Here is a 10631-nt window from a genome sequence, read left to right on the forward strand (position 1 = left end):
GTGTGTCTCCCTTCCTCATCTATGGACCGCATACGTCTTCTAAAATACAACACGTGTGTACCGCCATCTCTCACGGCGGAAGACACCCCTCACTGGCAGCGTACATCAGGGAAACATTACGTGTGTACCGCCCTCCCTTACAATGGATCACACCTCCCGGAAGTGTGACGCGTGTGCTCCATTATCAGTCACATCAGGAGCGCACATCCCGCCGGAAGTGCGTCACATGCGTTCCACCACCGTCCGCAGTGGAATGCATAGTCTTTTTAATTCAAATATGGGACATAGTCACATCCCACCGGAAGTGCGTCATATGCATTCCACCATCGTCTTCGGTGGAGTGCAAGGTATAATACCAAAGTATATTTGAAATACATTAAGCAAACAGCGCAGTACATTTATGTTTATTCTATCCATAGTGCATCCATATTATAAAGGGTAATAGCATTTAACAAGTCTTTTCCCTAAATATTTGCACCAGCATTATTAAAAACTTATAGCTACAAAATAATATTTATGCAAGAATTAAAAGAATACTAATTTCCACCAAAAAAATCACTAGAGGCTGGATGCAGTTGCAAATAATCAACATACTATAAATAGTATAGATTTATTGCACATATATCTACAAATGATTTTATCCCTCCTAGATTGGAGTACTTTAATCCCCCTACAACAGCGATAGCCAACCTGTGGCTCTTGAGCCACATGCGGCTCTTTCTTTCTTCAAATGTGGCTCCTAACACACAAAGTCACATGACCACAATAGATCCGATAACCACTGCTCTCCAGAAAAACACGCAGCAGCACTACTACAGGGACTTAGAACTGAGGGAGCCAGATACTAGAGATGAGACACCCCCCAGCAAACAGAGGACACATAAGGGGCTGCTGCAGTGGCAAGAATTGGGGGAAGCTGAAGTGACACATGAGGGTGCTGGCTGAAGTGACAGGAGGGTGCTGGCTGAAGTGACAGGAGCGTGCTCTTTTGAGTGACAAGAGGGTGCTGGTTGGAGTGACAAGAGGGTGCTGGTTGGAGTGACACATGGGGGAGCTGAAGTGTATTATGTGAATCTGGATTTTTCTATATATTTTATGTGGATCTGGCTTTTACAATTATTTTATGTGGAAGTGGCTTTTTCAATGTATTTTATGTTGGATCTGGCCTTTTCAATGTATTTTATACCAGGGGTGTGGCCTAGAAGGCACAAGGCCACACCCTATTTTTGCATGTCCACCTTCGGCTCGATGTCGGCTCTTTGACGTACCTAACACATTTTTTTGGGCTCTTTGTCTCTGACTGGTTGGCCACCCCTGCCCTACAATATTTCTCACATCAAAAATAATGAATGTCAAATGTCATTTAGGCAATCAATAGCCCCAATGCAGATACTAAAGATAATAAATGTCAAATGTCATTGAGGTAATTGATAGCCTCAATGCAGGTGCACAAGAGAGGTATACATCTGCAAGAACATTTATTCCTCCTAAATGCAGAGCTTTAACAACCCCTGCAATATACCTTATATCAAATTAGTACATCATTAATACAATAACCCAAAAAAGTATTCTCCAGAACTAGAGATGAGCGGGTTCGGTTCCTCGGGATCCGAACCCCCCCGAACTTCACCTATTTTACACGGTTCCGAGGCAGCCTCGGATCTTCCTACCTTGCTCGGTTAACCAGAACGCACCCGAACGTCATCATCCCGCTGTCGGATTCTCGCAAGATTCGTATTCTATATAAGGAGCCACGAGTCGCCGCCATTTTCACTCGTGCTTTGGAGATTGAACGGAGAAGATGTGGCTGCGTTCTCTCCCTGAAAAGCTCCGTAATCTGTGCTCAGTGTGCTGAAAATATCTGTGCTCAGTGTGCTGCAAATAATCTGTGCTCAGTGTGCTGAAAAAATCTACGTTCTCTGCCTGAAAACGCTCCATATCTGTGCTCAGTGTGCTGTAAATATCTGATCAGTGTGCTGCATTGTGGGGACTAGGGACCACCAGTATATAATATATATACTTTTCTATAGCTTCTATACTGCTTGTCAGGACACATGGTCACAGTTACACCGCTCTGTACTACTACTGATATATAGTAATATAATTACAGTTACACCGCTCTGTACTGATATATACAACAATTTTAAATCATTTTCTATAGCTTCTATACTGCTTGTCAGGACACACATGTGTCACAGTTACACCGCTCTGTACTACTACTGATATACAGTAATATATATACTTTTCTATAGCTTCTCTACTGCTTGTCAGGACACATGTGTCACAGTTACACTGCTCTGTACTGATATATATACAATAATATATATACTTTTCTATAGCTTCTATACTGTTTGTCAGGACACATGGGTCACAGTTACACCGCTCTGTACTGATATATACAACAATTTTAAATCATTTTCTATAGCTTCTATACTGCTTGTCAGGACACACGTGTCACAGTTACACCGCTCTGTACTACTACAGAGTACGCTCTGTACTACTGTTGAAGTACACCAGGATGAGGATATGGGTGTTGCTGGCGCTGAGGAGGAAATTGACAAGGAGGATTCTGATGGTGAGGTGATTTGTTTAAGTCAGGCACCCGGGGAGACACCTGTTGTCCGTGGGACGAATATGGCCATTGACATGCCTGGTCAAATTACCAAAAAAATCATCTCTTCGGTGTGGAATTATTTCAACAGAAATGCGGACAACAGGTGTCAAGCCATGTGTTGCTTTTGTCAAGCTGTAATAAGTAGGGGTAAGGATGTTAACCACCTAGGAACATCCTCCCTTATACGTCACCTGGAGCACATTCATCAGAAGTCATTGACAAGTTCAAAAACTTTGGGTGACAGCGGAAGCAGTTCACTGACAACTAAATCCCTTCCTCTTGTACCCAAGCTCCTGCAAACAACACCACCAACTCCCTCAGTGTCAATTTCCTCCTTAGACAGGAACGCCAATAGTCCTGCAGGCCATGTCACTGGCAAGTCTGACGAGTACTCTCCTAACTGGGATTCCTCCGATGGATCCTTGAGTGTAATGCCTACTGCTGCTGGAGCTGCTGTTGTTGCTGCTGCTGGGAGTCGATCGTCATCCCAGAGGGGAAGTCGGAAGACCACTTGTACTACTTCCAGTAAGCAATTGACTGTCCAACAGTCCTTTGCGAGGAAGATGAAATATCACAGCAGTCATCCTGCTGCAAAGCGGATAACTCAGGTCTTGGCAGCTGTGGTGGTGTTAAACGTGTGTCCGTTATCCACCGTTAATTCACAGTGAATTAGAGAATTGATTGAGGTACTGTGTCCCCGGTACCAAATACCATCTAGGTTCCATTTCTCTAGGCAGGCGATACCGAGAATGTACATAGACGTCAGAAAAAGAGTCACCAGTGTCCTAAAAAATGCAGTTGTACCCAATGTCCACTTAACCACAGACATGTGGACAAGTGGTGCAGGGCAGACTCAGGATTATATGACTGTGACAGCCCACTGGGTAGATGTATTGCCTCCCGCAGCAAGAACAGTAGCAGCGGCACCAGTAGCAGCATCTCACAAACGCCAACTCGTTCCTAGGCAGGCAGACAAATTTCAGCACGTCTCATGTTTTGCACATACATTGAATTTGGTGGTGCAGAATTTTTAAAAAAACGACAGGGGCGTGCAAGAGATGCTGTTGGTGGCCCGAAGAATTGCGGGCCACTTTTGGCATTCAGCCACCGTGTGCTGAAGACTGGAGCACCAGCAAACACTCCTGAACCTGCCCCGCCATCATCTGAAGCAAGAGGTGATAACGAGGTGGAATTAAACCCTCTATATGCTTCAGAGGATGGAGGAGCAGCAAATGGCCATTCAAGCCTATACATCTGCCTACGATATAGGCAAAGGAGGGGGAATGCACCTGACTCAAGCGCAGTGGAGAATGATTTCAACGTTGTGCAAGGTTCTGCAACCCTTTGAACTTGCCACACGTGAAGTCAGTTCAGACACTGCCAGCCTAAGTCAGGTCATTCCCCTCATCAGGCTTTTGCAGAAGAAGCTGGAGAGATTGAAGGAGGAGCTAAAATGGAGCGATTCCACTAGGCATGTCTGACTTGTGGATGGAGCCCTTAATTCGCTTAACCAGGATTCACGGATGGTCAATCTGTTGAAATTAGAGCACTACATTTTGGCCACCGTGCTTGATCCTAGGTTTAAAGCCTACATTGTATCTCTCTTTCCGGCAGACACAAGTGTGCAGAGGTGCAAAGACCTGCTGGTGAGACACTTGTCAAGTCAAGCGGAACGTGACTCGTCAACAGCTCCTCCTTCACATTCTCCCGCAACTGGGGCTGCGAGGAAAAGGCTAAGAATTCCGAGCCCACCCGCTGGCGGTAATGCAGGACAGTCTGGAGCGAGTGCTGACATCTGGTCCGGACTGAAGGACCTGCCAATGATTACTGACATATCGTCAGGGCCGTTTCTAGACAATTTGGCTCCCAGTGCGAGATTTAAAAATGCGCCCCCCCCCCCCCATTGCTATAAAAAAAAAATTGTGTGCCCCCCCCCCCCATATAGCCAGAAAAAAAGCATGTGCGCACCGAAGGCGCACGCGCTCCCGACAAGGCTGTGTGGCCTGATTGAAATGGGCGTGGTCTCATTACAGTGGGCGTGACCTCGTCTGATATCACACCCACCACAGGGGAAAAAAATAAAAATAAAAAAGTCCCCTTTTTACACATTACACCAGGCAAGTGTCCCCATATTACACAGCGCGGCAGGCAGGTGTCCCCATTTTACAAAGTGCGGCAGGCAGGTGTCCCCATTTTACACAGTGCGGCAGGTATCCCCATTTTACACAGTGCGGCAGGTGCCCCCATTTTACACAGTGCGGCAGGTATCCCCATTTTACACAGTGCAGCAGGTGCCCCCATTTTACACAGTGCAGCAGGTGCCCCCATTTTACACAGTGCGGCAGGTGCCCCCATTTTACACAGTGCGGCAGGTATCCCCATTTTACACAGTGCGGCAGGTTTCCCCATTTTACACAGTGCGGCAGGTATCCCCATTTTACACAGTGCGGAAGGTGCCCCCATTTTACACAGTGCGGCAGGTATCCCCATTTTACACAGTGCGGCAGGTATCCCCATTTTACACAGTGCGGCAGGTGCCCCCATTTTACACAGTGCGGCAGGTATCCCCATTTTACACAGTGCAGCAGGTGCCCCCATTTTACACAGTGCGGCAGGTATCCCCATTTTACACAGTGCGGCAGGTATCCCCATTTTACACAGTGCGGAAGGTGCCCCCATTTTACACAGTGCGGCAGGTATCCCCATTTTACACAGTGCGGCAGGTATCCCCATTTTACACAGTGCGGCAGGTGCCCCCATTTTACACAGTGCGGCAGGTGCCCCCATTTTACACAGTGCAGCAGGTATCCCCATTTACACAGTGCTGCAGGTATCCCCATTTTACACAGTGCGGCAGGTATCCCCATTTTACACAGTGCGGCAGGTATCCCCATTTTACACAGTGCGGCAGGTGTCAAGTGGGGGGAGGGAGGGAGGGAGAGAGGGAGAGAGAGAGAGAGAGAGAGAATACTTACAACTTGCCGCTCTTCGGGTCCCTCCTCTGTCGATGGTTATCTCCAGTCCTCCGGCTCCTCTCCTCCCTCTCTCTCCCCCGGAGCGCTCCTGCTCGGGGGGCGGGGCTTCGCGAAATGACGCGTTTGCGTTGTGACGTCACGACGCAAACGCGTCATTTCGCGAAGCCCCGCCCCCCGAGCAGGAGCGCTCCGGGGGAGAGAGAGGGAGGAGAGCAGTGGTCACAAAGTGCCGCGGCGGGCGCCCCGTGCGGTTGCACGGCTCGCCCGCCGCTAGAAACGGCACTGCATATCGTCTACTGTCACTGCATATGATTCTGTCACCATTGAAAGAATGGTGGAGGATTATATGAGTGACCGCATCCAAGTAGGCACGTCAGACAGTTCGTACGTTTACTGGCAGGCAAAAGAAGCAATTTGGAGGCCCTTGCACAAACTGACTTTATTTTACCTAAGTTGCCCCCCCTCCAGTGTGTACTCCGAAAGAGTGTTTAGTGCAGCCACTAACCTTGTCAGCAATCGGTGTACGAGGTTACTTCCAGAAAATGTGGAGAAGATGATGTTCATCAAAATGAATTATAATCAATTGCTCCGTGGAGACATTCACCAGCAATTGCCTCCAGAAAGTACACAGGGACCTGAGATGGTGGATTCCAGTGGGGACGAATTAATAATCTGTGAGGAGGGGGATGTACACAGTGAAAGGGGTGAGGAATTGGACGATGAGGAGGAGGTGGACATCTTGCCTCTGTAGAGCGAGTTTGTGCAAGGAGAGATTGATTGCTTCTTTTTTGGTGGGGACCCAAACCAACCAGTCATTTTAGCCACAGTCGTGTGGCAGACCCTGTCACTGAAATGATTGGTTTGTTAAAATGTGCATGTCCTGTTTATACAACATAAGAGTAGGTGGGAGGGCCCAAGGACAATTCCATCTTGCACCTCTTTTTTTATTTATCTCTGCATCATGTGATGTTTGGGGCTAATTTTTTTAAGTGCCATCCTGTCTGAAACTGCAGTGCCACTCCTAGATGGGCAAGGTGTTTGTGCCAGCCTCTTGGGTCGCTTAGCTTAATCATCCAGCGACCTCGGTGCAAATTTTAGGACTAAAAATAATATTGTGAGGTGTGAGGTGTTCAGAATAGACTGGAAATGAGTGTAAATTATGGTTATTGAGGTTAATAATACTATGGTATCAAAATAACCCCCAAATTCTATGATTTAAGATGTTTTTGAGGTTTTTTTTGAAAAAAAACACCCGATTCCAAAACACACCCGAATCCGACAAAACATTTTCAGGGAGGTTTTGCAAAAACGCGTCCGAATCCAAAACACGGCCGCGGAACCGAATCCAAAACCAAAACACAAAACCCGAAAAATGTCCGGTGCACATCTCTATCCAGAACCAGAATGAAAGATACATAAAGAAAGAGAGAGAGAAAGGAGAAGGGAAGATGTGGGGACATCATAAAAAGGAGACTATGTCAATACTTTAATTAAGTTCACTCGGTGTCAGAGTGTTGAGACTGTAAATCCAATAGGTCTCTCTTTTTGATATGACACTCTAAAAAATGTCTAGGCAAATTATGGCTTACTATTTTATTCTTAATGCTACGCATATGTTTCTGAATTCTTAATTTTGCCAAAGGTTTTTTTTTGCCGATATATGACAGGTTACAGGTACATGTAATTCTAAAAATTACAAACTCTGTATTACAGTTGACTGTCTACTTCACGGTGGTGGAACGCATGTGACGCACTTCCGGCGGGATGTGTGCTCCTGATGTGACTGATCATGGAGCGCACGCGTCACATTTTCGGGAGGTGTGATCCATTATAAGGGAGGGCGGTACACACGTAATGTCTCCCTGATGTACGCTGCCAGTGAGGGTGTGCTCCGCTGTGAGAGATGCCGGTACACATGTGTTGTATTTTAGATGACCTATGCGGTCCATAGTTGAGGAAGGGGGACACACACAGGGTGTGTTTATTCCTATTATGCATTCCACTGATCAGGAAGTAGAGCGCAGCTAGGGAATAGTTTTTTAAAACAGCTGTGGGCTATTTGGGGAACAATTAATTACAATTGATAAAGATAGTAGTCTTCTTTCCCTTTCTTTTTTGGGTTATTGCTTTACATCTCAGAGGAGGCAAATAATCACTACTTTTTTGAAATAGTAATATAGTTGTTTAAGTAATATCTTTAAATGAATTTAATAAATAGGACCACTGATTATAGGAAGTGAGGTCATTATCAGGATGAATAAATACCAGCTTTAGAGTTTTGTTAGATCATTCTGCACCTGGTTGCTGTGTGGAACTGTTCTGGACGCTGCAGTAAGTACATTTTTTCACTTTGAATGCATGGCTTGGATTTCTATTTATCCAAGTTTGCTTTGTGTAATAATTTTTGCTTTTTGGTATATTGTATATAAGTAACTGAGCTATGGATATAATAGATCTAGCCGTTACTATAAATAGGCACTTTTTATACACATTTAAGTAAGGATGAAATGTTTATAGGCATATAGCACTTTGTATATATCATTAAGTATACTATGTATTTATATCAATAACTATGTATATAAGCACTATGCACTTTATATGTAATTTGTAAGTAAGCATTTCATTTTGATAAGCACTCTTTTTTGTATATGCATATGTAATTGTATTGTTTGAGGAAACTGTCACTTTATATTTTATGTATTTTTGTTAAAGCACTTAGGATTTTATATTTGTTTGATATTTGTAAACAAGAAAAAATATCATTAAATGCTTTGTAGGGCACAATGTAAGCATCCTGTCCAGAAAATATCTATACAGAAAACTGCAAGCAGGCTAAACACAAAGGGGGTTATTCTGAGTTGATCATAGCTGTGCTAAATTTAGCACAGTTACGATTATTTACACTGACATGTGGGGGGGGGGGGGAGGCCCAGCACAGGGCTAGTTCGCCCCGCATGTTAGTGCCGCCCCCCCACAGAAGTGCAAATGCATCGCACAGCGGCGATGCCTTTGCACTTCAAGAGTAGATCCTGACCAGCGCAACTTTAGCATGCTGGCCGGGAGCTACTCATCGCTACCCAGTCCGCAGCGGCTTCGTGTGACGTCACGCAGCTGCCGTGGACCCCCCCACAACGGTCCAGCCTTGCCTGCGTTGGCCAGACCGCGCCCCTTAAACGGCATTGTTAATCCCCATCCCGCCTAGCGACCGCTTCTGCCTCTGAGGCGATCGTTAGGCAACAATGACTGCCATGCACCAATGCACTGCAGCGCTGGCGCATGCACAGTTCTGACCCGATCGCTGCGCTGCGAGAAACTGCAGCAAGTGATAGGGTCGGAATGACCCCTAAAGAGCTGAACATTCATAAGAGAAAGCTTTATGTTGCTTGGTATGTATTTTTGGAGTAAAGGATACCGTATCTGATAGCCCCCATAAATGTTTGAACATTAATTCAAAATCTTGTTTATAAGTGTCATTTCCCTCTAATCAATTTTGGGTGGACCGATTTAATCACATTTTAAATATATATATATATGGAATATGGATGTTGCCGCATGTGAAGTTTTTCCTTTTTCTTTTTGATATATGTTCTTCTCATCCTCTAATATGTAAATCTAAAAAGAATATAAAATCATTTAAATTTATACTTCTCTTATTAATCATCTTTTATGTTGTAGCGATACCATATGTTAACCCCTGAAGAAGTCATCTTGACAAAACGCGTTGGTTCAAATCAGTTATGGTCTTCTGCTCAGTTCACCACTACATCTTTTGAGCTCACACCTGTAAAGGTGAAGGTGATTGTTCCAACTGTTGAGACTGATGGATTTCCTGAACTGTATTGATATGTTATTTTAACTGTATATGTATATTTTAATAAAAAGCTTATTTGGTATCTCATCTAATTTTGGCCTTTGGCCATTTTTTTTTCAGGTGATCTCTTGGTGTGAGGGTATATTTACAGGTTTACAAAACAAATCATACCGTGGAGAAAATTCTCTGGACTATATATGGAACTAATAATTTGAATACAAGTATATTTTTAAGGCTATGTACTGAGCGCAATTGGTTTTTGTTTGTAAAATATATATATATATATATATATATATACAAAAATTGGATATGCAAGGGGAGCTAACTTTTATGTACTTAGATGGCTGTTTCTTATCTCCAAATTATGACCACAATTTGTAAAACGACTGTTTATTCATATGTTTGACAATGAACCACAGTTTATACAATTGCCATGTATGTTGTTTAAAAACAATATATCAATATTAAAAACATAACACTCTAAACATGAGTATTGTAGTTGATGTGATATTTCTTAATCCAATGACCTCTCTAAAGCGAATCATTGGATATTTGATGATCTCACAACCGTGAGTAACCCAGTGCGTTTCGTCCAATGGACTTCATCAGGGGTCTTAAACATCAAAGAGATTTGAATAACCTTATATGGTATGCAACAGTATGACGATGATGGTCTCACTGTACACAAGATCTGTATAAAACAGCAATGATAAAAATCAATTTGATTGAGCTTTTCAGCATAGACATTGGCACCTCTGATAGCTGCCTGGTAAACTTTAAAATCATGCCTTGTTGGTCTGCTTGTTAAAGGTGGACATTCCCATATGGTGAGAGTCCAGTTATTCTCTAGTTTTTATTTGTATTATTAAAAAGCAGTATTACACTATACTTGTTTGTATCTCCTTCATAATACCAAACATTGTGGAGACATATGAATGAAGAGGCTGTATCCCATTAAGGATTAAACCTTCTCCTGTTTATGCAAAATTTGTCTACAAAAAGTAGACAATATCACAGTACGGGTCCTATTTGCAGTATTTATAGGATTTTGTTGGATGTAACAGTATCCCACTATTTGTGTTCTTTTCATTTATTTACATGTTGGAGGTATAAAAGTTGGAGACAAATTAATCCTCCAGACACAGAACATTATTCCAAACCTGGAATTAGTCAGGTTTGGAATTGCAGAATTGCATGAAGTGCAAAGGCATCGCACAGCGGTGATGCCTTT

General features: G+C 43.8%; 1 long non-coding RNA gene across 1 annotated transcript; it reads left to right on the forward strand.

The window, feature by feature from the left end:
- The first annotated feature begins 7884 nt into the window (after positions 1 to 7884).
- On the forward strand, positions 7885 to 9813 carry LOC134929123 (uncharacterized). Its single transcript, XR_010178301.1, has 3 exons — positions 7885 to 7920; positions 9265 to 9378; positions 9521 to 9813. It is a non-coding gene; the product is annotated as an uncharacterized LOC134929123 (long non-coding RNA).
- Positions 9814 to 10631: the final 818 nt, after the last annotated feature.

The sequence above is a fragment of the Pseudophryne corroboree genome, chromosome 5 (assembly GCF_028390025.1).
Source record: "Pseudophryne corroboree isolate aPseCor3 chromosome 5, aPseCor3.hap2, whole genome shotgun sequence".
Taxonomy (NCBI): domain Eukaryota; kingdom Metazoa; phylum Chordata; class Amphibia; order Anura; family Myobatrachidae; genus Pseudophryne; species Pseudophryne corroboree.